The sequence below is a fragment of the Lagopus leucura genome, unplaced genomic scaffold (assembly GCF_019238085.1).
Source record: "Lagopus leucura isolate 7727_CA_CO unplaced genomic scaffold, USGS_WTPT01 Super-Scaffold_100016, whole genome shotgun sequence".
Taxonomy (NCBI): Eukaryota; Metazoa; Chordata; class Aves; order Galliformes; family Phasianidae; genus Lagopus; species Lagopus leucura.
This window is the reverse complement of record NW_024962270.1, coordinates 15,980,537-15,989,530: the sequence shown is the minus strand read 5'-3', so window position 1 is coordinate 15,989,530 and position 8,994 is coordinate 15,980,537.

The following is an 8,994-nucleotide window of genomic DNA, read 5'->3' as shown; positions in this document are numbered from 1 at the left end:
TAAATCACTGCCTCTGGATTGATTTATTTCCCCCTCCTCTCTTTACACAACATTACTGCTTTCTCTATAATTATTCAATGCTAAGTTCATGCTTTTGAAGCAGACGACTGCAGACTTAGGAAATGGTGTTTGATTTGTTGCCATGGAAACATCTTGCTGTAGATGTACTCTAATCCCATGACAACTCTGTCTCTTAAGAACCATTTTTTCTGACATAATAAAAATCTGATCAAGGTCAGATTTAATAACAATCTCAGTTCCCAGACTTTATTACGTAAAGGTTTAGTGGAGTTATTTATTTTCCAAAGGGATTCTCTGGAAACTTTGTTTGTTTTCTTAGCTGCATTGAAATTCATTCCCTAAAATGCATAAACCTGGTGTGGTGTCATGTTAATTTACAGTGCATCTTTTGCTATTGTCTAATTGCATCATTAAAAGAAAGTTACTTGTAATTGTTTATATTGCCTTGGCAGATGCTAGCATTTTACATAACATTGTTCCTGCTAATACATAAGTTTGGGATATCAATAATGCTTATCATTTCCTAACAACTGGTGTTTACATAGTAGCAAATGCCAGCATAGCTTAACTTTCATTTTGTGCTGCAATGTTTTTCTGAGCTAGTTAGCACAGGCTATATATTCAAACCAGGAAGGTTTGAGACAAGTGCCAGTGGTCTTTGTGTCACACCATAGAATAAAAGCACACATGAACAGAAGAGTCATATTAGCATAAAAAAGTGACTTGGCAATGAGGATCTTGAGAAGCGCTCAGGTATGAGCTGTGGGAATTTTTTTCCCTCCTTGGCACAATTGTATTAGTCCTTTGGCTGCTAGGTTTCCACCAAGGGCTTTTGAACAGCAATAGCTCCATAGTAAGACCCGTGGCATAACTCAGCTATTCTGTTAAGGCTGGGCTTTCAAAAGACAGTTCGCTCCTGACCGTGCTGATGACGATGAAATCTCTATTTCAGAGATGCTTTTTCACTTGTTCTTGTCCAGTGTCTGAGTCCTCAGGAACTTCCACTTCCAAAGCAGTGCTAAGCATCCACACAATGCTCAGTCATTAGGTGAAATCCTGGCTGTGCTGGCCTCAATGGCCAAACTGCCATCCACTCTACATGGATGTTGTTACCTTTGCTTTTTAATAGGGAGTGGGGAACGAACTGAACTTAAATTTACTGTGGGGACTTCTCCATCTGTTCTACTTGTCTAGCATTGCTTTATAGCTCCTAGAGAGAAGGAAAGATATTTATCTCGTTCAATTCATCCTTGGGTAGATATCTAAGGTAGATCAGAAAAAACACAGCCTATGAACACCGCCCTTTTCATTGGTTAGGAAAGGAATTCCAACTTACTATGAGGCAAAGGTCCCACATCTTCAGTCACAGAAGCCCTTCCTTCAAATCAGATCTGAGACAGGAGAACATCTGTGGGAAACACACCCTTCCTAAAGCAAGAATTTTCTTTCTTACTGCAAACAAGCTGAGAGAGGTGGGGCTGTTTGGTGCAGAGAAGGAAAGGCTCCAGGGAGATCTGTGAGTGGACTTTCAGTACGTAATGTGAGAATAGAAGAAAGAAAGGGACAGATTCTTTAGCTGGGTCTGTTCTAATACTACAAGGGGAAATGATTTCAAACTAGAACAGGGGAAATTTAGATTGGATATAAGAAAGAAACTTTTCATGATGAGGGTGGTGAGGTACTGGCACAAGATCCCCAGAGAGGTGGTGATGCCCCATCCCTGCAGACACCCAAGGTCAGGCTAGACAGGCTCTGAGCACCTGATGCAGCTGTGGGTGTCCCCATTCAGTGCAAGGATTTGGGCCAGATGGCCTTTTAGTGTCCTTTCCAACTCAAATGATTCTACACTTACTCTTATGCTAATCAGTGGCTCCACAAAACAAAATAATCTCTTGCTTTTCATTGTCAACATGCAATTAACACTCTCTCTCTATGTCAGTAGTATCCTGGAACTGCTTAATACATTGCATCGTAGTCTGTGACATCACAGCTACCAGTTTTCTTCTTATTCTGTCAAGCCCAACCTTACACTATTAGAAGATCCTTGGTCTGTATCTTTATAACCAGCCAGCACTTAACTATTTGATCCACTCTAAACTTCACCACACTCTTGCCACTTCACCAAACCACATCACAGTAGTATTTTGGATCCACTCAGAGGCCACATGGGTTGTGCCGGACGTCTGACAAAATACAGAACAGGAAAGTCCTGACCACAGAGGGAGAGGTAATGGTCTCTACCCAATCTGGTCTGTTGGTCTAGCAGTCAAATTCCACCACTGAAATAAAGCAAAGAGTTTTGGGGACTGCTATTAAAACATAAGGAATTTGTCCTGTAGATGCTTATATTGCACGTAATACTATTACCAAAATGTATGAAAACACAGAAACTGTCATTTAAAATAAGAATGGGGACAAATCTTACTAAGTTGCTCAAAACAACAGCTTTTCTATAATAACTTTCAACTGTGACACCACAGGCAGAATATAAGCCTTTCTTAAAGACCAGAAAAAGCAGAGCTACATCTGTTCTTTGACATTACAGGTGATAAAGCACCACTTTGATGGCCCAGTTGAGATCAGAGCACATTCTAAGTACCACATAGATGCACACTAAGATACAGCATCTGCCCTGCAGAGCTTTTGTTTTAAGTACTGCAAGACAGAGCAAAAAAGGAATTATTCATATTCCTGTACTCCAGGTCAGGAAGCTGAACCCTGGGCTTTAAGTACAAGTTTGCTCTCCCTTTCGCATTATCAGCATAAACAAGGATAATTGACAGTATTACTGTGAGGAAATAAGAAAAGCTTCAGTGAAGATTATATCATGACATGCAAATTATTTCAAGTATATACACATGGCCCATCAGCATGGAGACAGAAACTGCTGATGTTATCACTGTAGAACTTGGGGGTACTGATCATGTGCCCTGTGCCTTACCTGTTGGATGTTGTAAACATGAATACATCTACACATACCAAAAGGTGGTTTCTGCTCCGGAAAGCAAAGGGTCCCATGAGAATATCGCTGCAAGATCCATGTGCCAGTAAATACAGCATCATTGTGCTGTCAGTCCTTCAGCATTCAATTGCCTGGTGAAAATGCAATATAACAGAAAAGGCCACCCTTCAGGACAAGGAAGTCAGGCACTGCAGCAAAGAGAACAGCAAATCCCATTCACCCAGGCTGCCCTGCCCTCCCCTTCACTGCAGTCAGCTGAAACATTTGAGCTCTTCTCCATGCTTACCTTCAAGAAAGATGTCTTTAGGGGCTTATCGCAGTGCGCGGACAGACCAGCACCACACAGTCACTAAGTGGTGCACGAACACAGAACAAAAGGATGCTATCGAAACTAAAGAGCTCAGAACTTGCTCCTACATTAAAGATGATCAATATCTATTTTTCTTCTTTTACTTACTCCAAGCAGACTGCCTGATCTGCCCTGCTAAACACCAGACCTTGATCACTGCCTACCAAGGATAAGTTACAGGAGGGAGCGTCAACTCCAAGTATTATTTCCTCTCATAAGGACGGTCAGCCAGTTCTCAGCTATTTTTACTTGGTCATTTTCTATTGCAAAGTAAAAACAGCCTCAAAAAAAAAAAAAAAAAAAAAAAAAAAAAACCCACAACTCCCCATTGTTTTATTTGTTGTGTTCTGTTGGTTTGGGTTGCTTGTTTGGAAGGGGAGGAGGAGTGATTTCTGAATTTCTGAGCCCATATTTGGAGCATCAGTAAAAGCAAAGTTGCCTTGACAACTGTAGTCATCTGTACATAGTAATTCTCTTTGCAAAGAGCAAGGCTGCTTTAATTCCTCATTTTTCCTCTCTGTGTACACCGAGGTGCCCTCCCTCTCCTCCAGGTAAGGCGCTGTCATGCACATGCTGTTTCTCCCTCAGTGTGTACTCAGGGTACAGCCTGATCTTGTTGACTAAACCTGGAGTTTTAATAGATGTCATTTGACTTTTAAAAGCATTTTGTATTAAAATTTTCAGATCTAATTGACAGATATTCGATTTCAAAGTCCCGCTCCCCTCTTCATAAATTGCTAATAGTATTTTATCCGAAACAGAGCTAACCTAATAAACAGATGAAACTTTGTTGTCATTTCATCTGCTCAGCGCTCTGGGCTGTATATAATTGCTCTCTCCATTTTACAGTTCTTCTGCTTCAGATTAAACTTTTTCAGGATGTTGCAACGCCGAAACACGCATTCTAACAGGAAATCGGCATCAAAGGTAATGGGCTCGCAATACATCTTTGATGCTTTGAAACCAGAGGAAGAGAAAGAACCGTTTAATTTACAACAGTTATTTCAGAGGACCGGAGGAGGGGAAGAAACGCCGAGGAGGCTGAGTGACGGAGGCGGAGGGCAGCTCCGTGCCGATGCAGAGCAGCCCGCAGGCGGCACAGCTCGGGCTCGGCACGCCCCCCAGCGGCCCCCAGCGACCCCCAGCCCGGTGCCCGAGCGGCTGCGGGAGAGCAGCGACACGGCGCGGGCCGTCAGAGCCCTCGGCGGCGAGAGGACGCCTCGAAACAGAAGAGAAAGTGAAGGGAATTGCTTTCAGGAGCGAAATAAAAATGTCGGCGCATGAAGTAAGCCTCTACGATAAAAACGCATTCGTGCTTCTGGGAAAGAGTCAGAAATTTGCATGGGGAACATCTATTTTTCACCTTTGCTGCAATTCTCCATTCAGTAGCGATGTTTGTCATGGATCATTTTAAATAGTTCCAGTAATGACTACAGGCAGCACCTGCACACCGCCGTGCTCACCTCTGGGGAGACCAAAGTGTAAATTCACAAGGAAGTGTTGTGGAGACACGCATTGAACCTGGGCAGCACCAACTACCCAGCAATCCTCCCCAAAGGACAAGCAACAACCTGAGCATGGCAAATGTTGCTCACAGCCCTTGGTCCAGTGTTGCATTAGGATGCCGGGGGCACACTTGGAGAAAAAATGCATTGCAGGTTGCAATCCTGATGGCAGCTCAGGGAGCTGGTGGCCAATACGGTTTGAAGGAATCTTCCCACACTGACCACAGAGTACTGCTGGGTGCCCACGTGCCATTGGAAGAAGACAGTACAGCAAAGGTGAGGAGCAGAGCCAAAGCAGAGCACAGAATCAAAGAATCATGGAGTGGTTTGGGTTGGAAGGGCCCTTTAAGATCACCCAGTTCCGACCCCCTGCTATAGGCAGGGACACCCTCTAGACCCCCCAGACCAGGTTGCTCACAGGCCTATCCAGCCTAGCTTTGAACATCCCCCATCCAGGGATGGGGCACCCACAGCCTCTCTGGGCAACCTGTTCCAATGTCTCGCCACCCTCACAGTGAAGAATTTCTTCTTAATATCCAGCCTAAATCTACCTTCTTCCAGTTTAAAACCATTTTCTCTCATCATGTCACTACCAGCCCTCATAAAAATTCCTTCCCCATCTTTCCTCTGGGCCCCCTTAACGTACTGGAAGACTGCTACAAGGTCCCTGCAGATGAGTGCGTGTCTGTGTGCATGCATGCACAGATGGGCAAGAAGATGAAAAAGTTGAGCAATGTTAAAGTATGATTAAAAAACTCACAAGGAATTGTAAAATTCTGTTCTGATTAAATATTGCTTGGGCACAGCAAAATATTTTATTGCCTCAGATTGAAAAATTCAAACAAGAAACAGAAGTGTATGGCACTTCTTTCCTCACCATGAAAAATGTCATGTGCAAATGTTCCTGTTTGTCCATTTATAAATGCGTGGATGGTTTATTTCCCTTGAAATTGCTTATATTTGTAAACACAGAAGCATACATCTACCTTGATAATCCTTGTTAAACACAATTCAGCATGCTTGAAATACAGACTGATCCCTTCTGAACTGGTCGATGATATCAAAATATTTTTTCTTTCCAAAAACAGAGCCCCCCTTGTACTAAGTTCTCCTACCAAAGTACAAGGTGATCTCGTACACTGAGTACCCTACTAAAAAACCACCAGTCCCTTTAAGCCTCAGCTTCCCTTGTTGCAGAAGGGTACGATGATGCTCTGTTGTGAACAAGCAACTCTGCGGTCTGCAGATGAAGTAAACCAGACGGTAATTGCCATCAATCACAGCATAATCCAAGAAACTAACAGCAAAATGTGGCTCATCTCCCAGATTAGTATTTGGTTAACACGCACAGGAACAAATAATCAGACAAGAGAAACCTGTTTTCATAGGAATCACACATAATTACAAGGGTATTCATTAGGATGTTTGGAGAATAAAAGAAAATAAAGATGAGTGGACACATATCTAACTTCTTCTATAGAGCTGCATTTGTTTGTAGAGCCCCTACTCCTCCTACTCAGAGGAATCTTTGATAATTCACATGTGAAATTAAAGGCATCTTATTTATTCAGTTATTTATTATTCTGCGTAAAATGAATTAGGAATTTGTCCCTGTGAATAATGCTAGCCATAATAGTTAATTTACTCCTATTCATTGGCAGTAATAAAAATGTACAAGGGGATGCAGAAACATTATTATTTCTTGCTTGAAGTGCAATTTCATGTGGTGAGAAAAACATGCTAATATGCTGCAAAGTGCTACAGGAATTTAGTTCTCAAAGGAATGGCAGTATTAAATGTATTCTGACAAGAAGGGGCTTTGGAAGGGAAACATTTATCTTCATAAAGTCATTAAATTTACTGAGCAGCGCCGCATTCTTACTGCAATCTGCTCACTCCATTAAAGGCAGAGCTGTGGAACGGTCTCTGCTGTATTAGGAGAATCTACGTTTTTGAAAATTGTAATAATGGGGGGAAAGAAGGCTCAAGGATGGGGAAATATTATCTCCCTCTTTAAAGAACCCTCTGCACAGAAAGAAACTTGGAAATCGCCTCTCAGAAAAAGAACAAGCTTCACTGCCTATCCCTGGAAAGAAATATGTTATAGGGGAACTTTGGAAGATAAGACTTTAAAACACTGAAATGAGGACTAATGCCTTTGAGGAAATTGACAGCACATAACTGACACGTGAGGGATGCCCATGGTATCCAGTTTGCACGTTTCTGTTTGTCCAGTAACTACCATGACTTACGGTGGTAGAACAGAATTGGAGCAAGTAGATAACTCTGGATAACTGGAGGCATTGGTCTCAGTGTCGTTTCCTGCACAGTTGCTAATTCTAATTCTCTTGTTCCCTGATGGCTATGTGGGTGTGCACTCCAAAGAGAAACGCACTGTGGGTGATGCGGTGCCTCAGTGACACGCTGGGTAAAGCTTACTGTGCCAACCCAACCCAAGGGCCCAGGTCGAAGTCACACTGCCATAACCTATTGCACGTTCAAAGGGAAAAACAGTTCCAGCAGCAGCATGAGAGTTCCTCCAGCTGGGAGAAAACAAGGTAGGGTCATTTGCATTGGGATCTTACCATACTAACTCCAAAAAGAAAATAGCCCTGGAATCAGTCATTCCTTTGGCAATGAAAATTGCTGCATGGCAGGCACCAGTCCCAGGACACACGCTGTGCTTCTCTAGCCCAATTGTAACCTCCTTCAGAACCGAGATGCACATGTTGCTCTTCTCTAATCCCATCACAACTTCTGTAATGATTTCTGAAACACCCAGCAGAGAAGCGTCTAAGTGTTCTTAGATTACAGCAAACATCAAAAAGAGACAGCTAATTAACTACCAGCCTAATAAGACAGTAACACTGCAAAAAAGTAATTCTGAACAACAGCCAGAGCCGTCAGCATCATCTCTACTGTAGGCTTTTTGTATCAGTGCACAGAGCACCAAAGCTGTCTGAGAAACACAGCAGCAGAAAACATTAGCAGTCAAACTGACCTACCCTGCTCACACAGAACGATTCAGCACATGGGAACGTGCTCATGGAGCAGCCTTGCAGGCTGCACCTCACCCTCGGCAGGGCTCCACCTGTCTGAAACAAACAGCGTTGCTCTCCTCTGCCCCACTCACTGCCGCAGGGTCCATCCCACCTCCTTTAACTGATTTTGTTATTTTCACATCCGCAGACATCTCAGTAACTCACAAATAGGCACGCTGGGCAGTACAGCCCACAGAACAGTGGTACAGCCATGACAATTTCTAATATGCTCGTAGCTGGTTGCAACAGAGAAAGCAAAAAAAAATCTACATCAGGAAACCACAGACTTCCCTAATGGGTTACACTGCATAATTGAGTATAAAATATAGTTATTGCTTGAACTACAGTTAAACCGAGATTTCCAGCTTCTCAAGTAAATGTTCTGCTACTGCTGCTAAGCTGCAGTAATAATTTCTAATTGTGTGGGTTTTAAGTGAAAACAGTAAGAAATGCTGTTCGATTGGTTACCGTAAACTATTCCTTCCAGTGCTACCAGGTCAGCAGAACAAGCCCTGGAAATCAGACGTCTTTTACCTAAACAACACTACCAGAAGCTGGAAACTAACGAACCAATGCTGCAGCAGCATCACTGCCATTACACAATTAGAGGGACAGCACTGGACACCATGAAATTGTCACACACCTTGCTAATGAACCATGTTTTATGCACATTTAATTAATTAATTATGGCTGAAGCCATTCACTGCTCACCAGCAACTGCTTTATTATACACAAACCTGACCACCTTACAAATACCACACTGGAGTGCTAATGAGCTATTAAGTGGGATTGCATGTTACAAGCAATTTTGTGGGAAATCAAGTAATAAGAGATCAAATATCAAATAGAGGAGCTTTTAATCCAAGTGAGATAATTAATTGCACCTCCTGTCTCACAGCTTTCCTAGTACTTTACGTGAGAATTAAAAATTAAGAACAAAAAAAAAAAATTTCTCCTCAATTAATATGATCTTATTGCCAAAAACTCATAAAATTACGAGCGCCATTTAGCAGGTATGACAGGAATTATTATTTACATGGTGCTTTCTCCTTGGGATTCCAAAGTACCACTGAGACATCATTCAAACACTGGGGAAGGAGAGTCACTGATCCAACA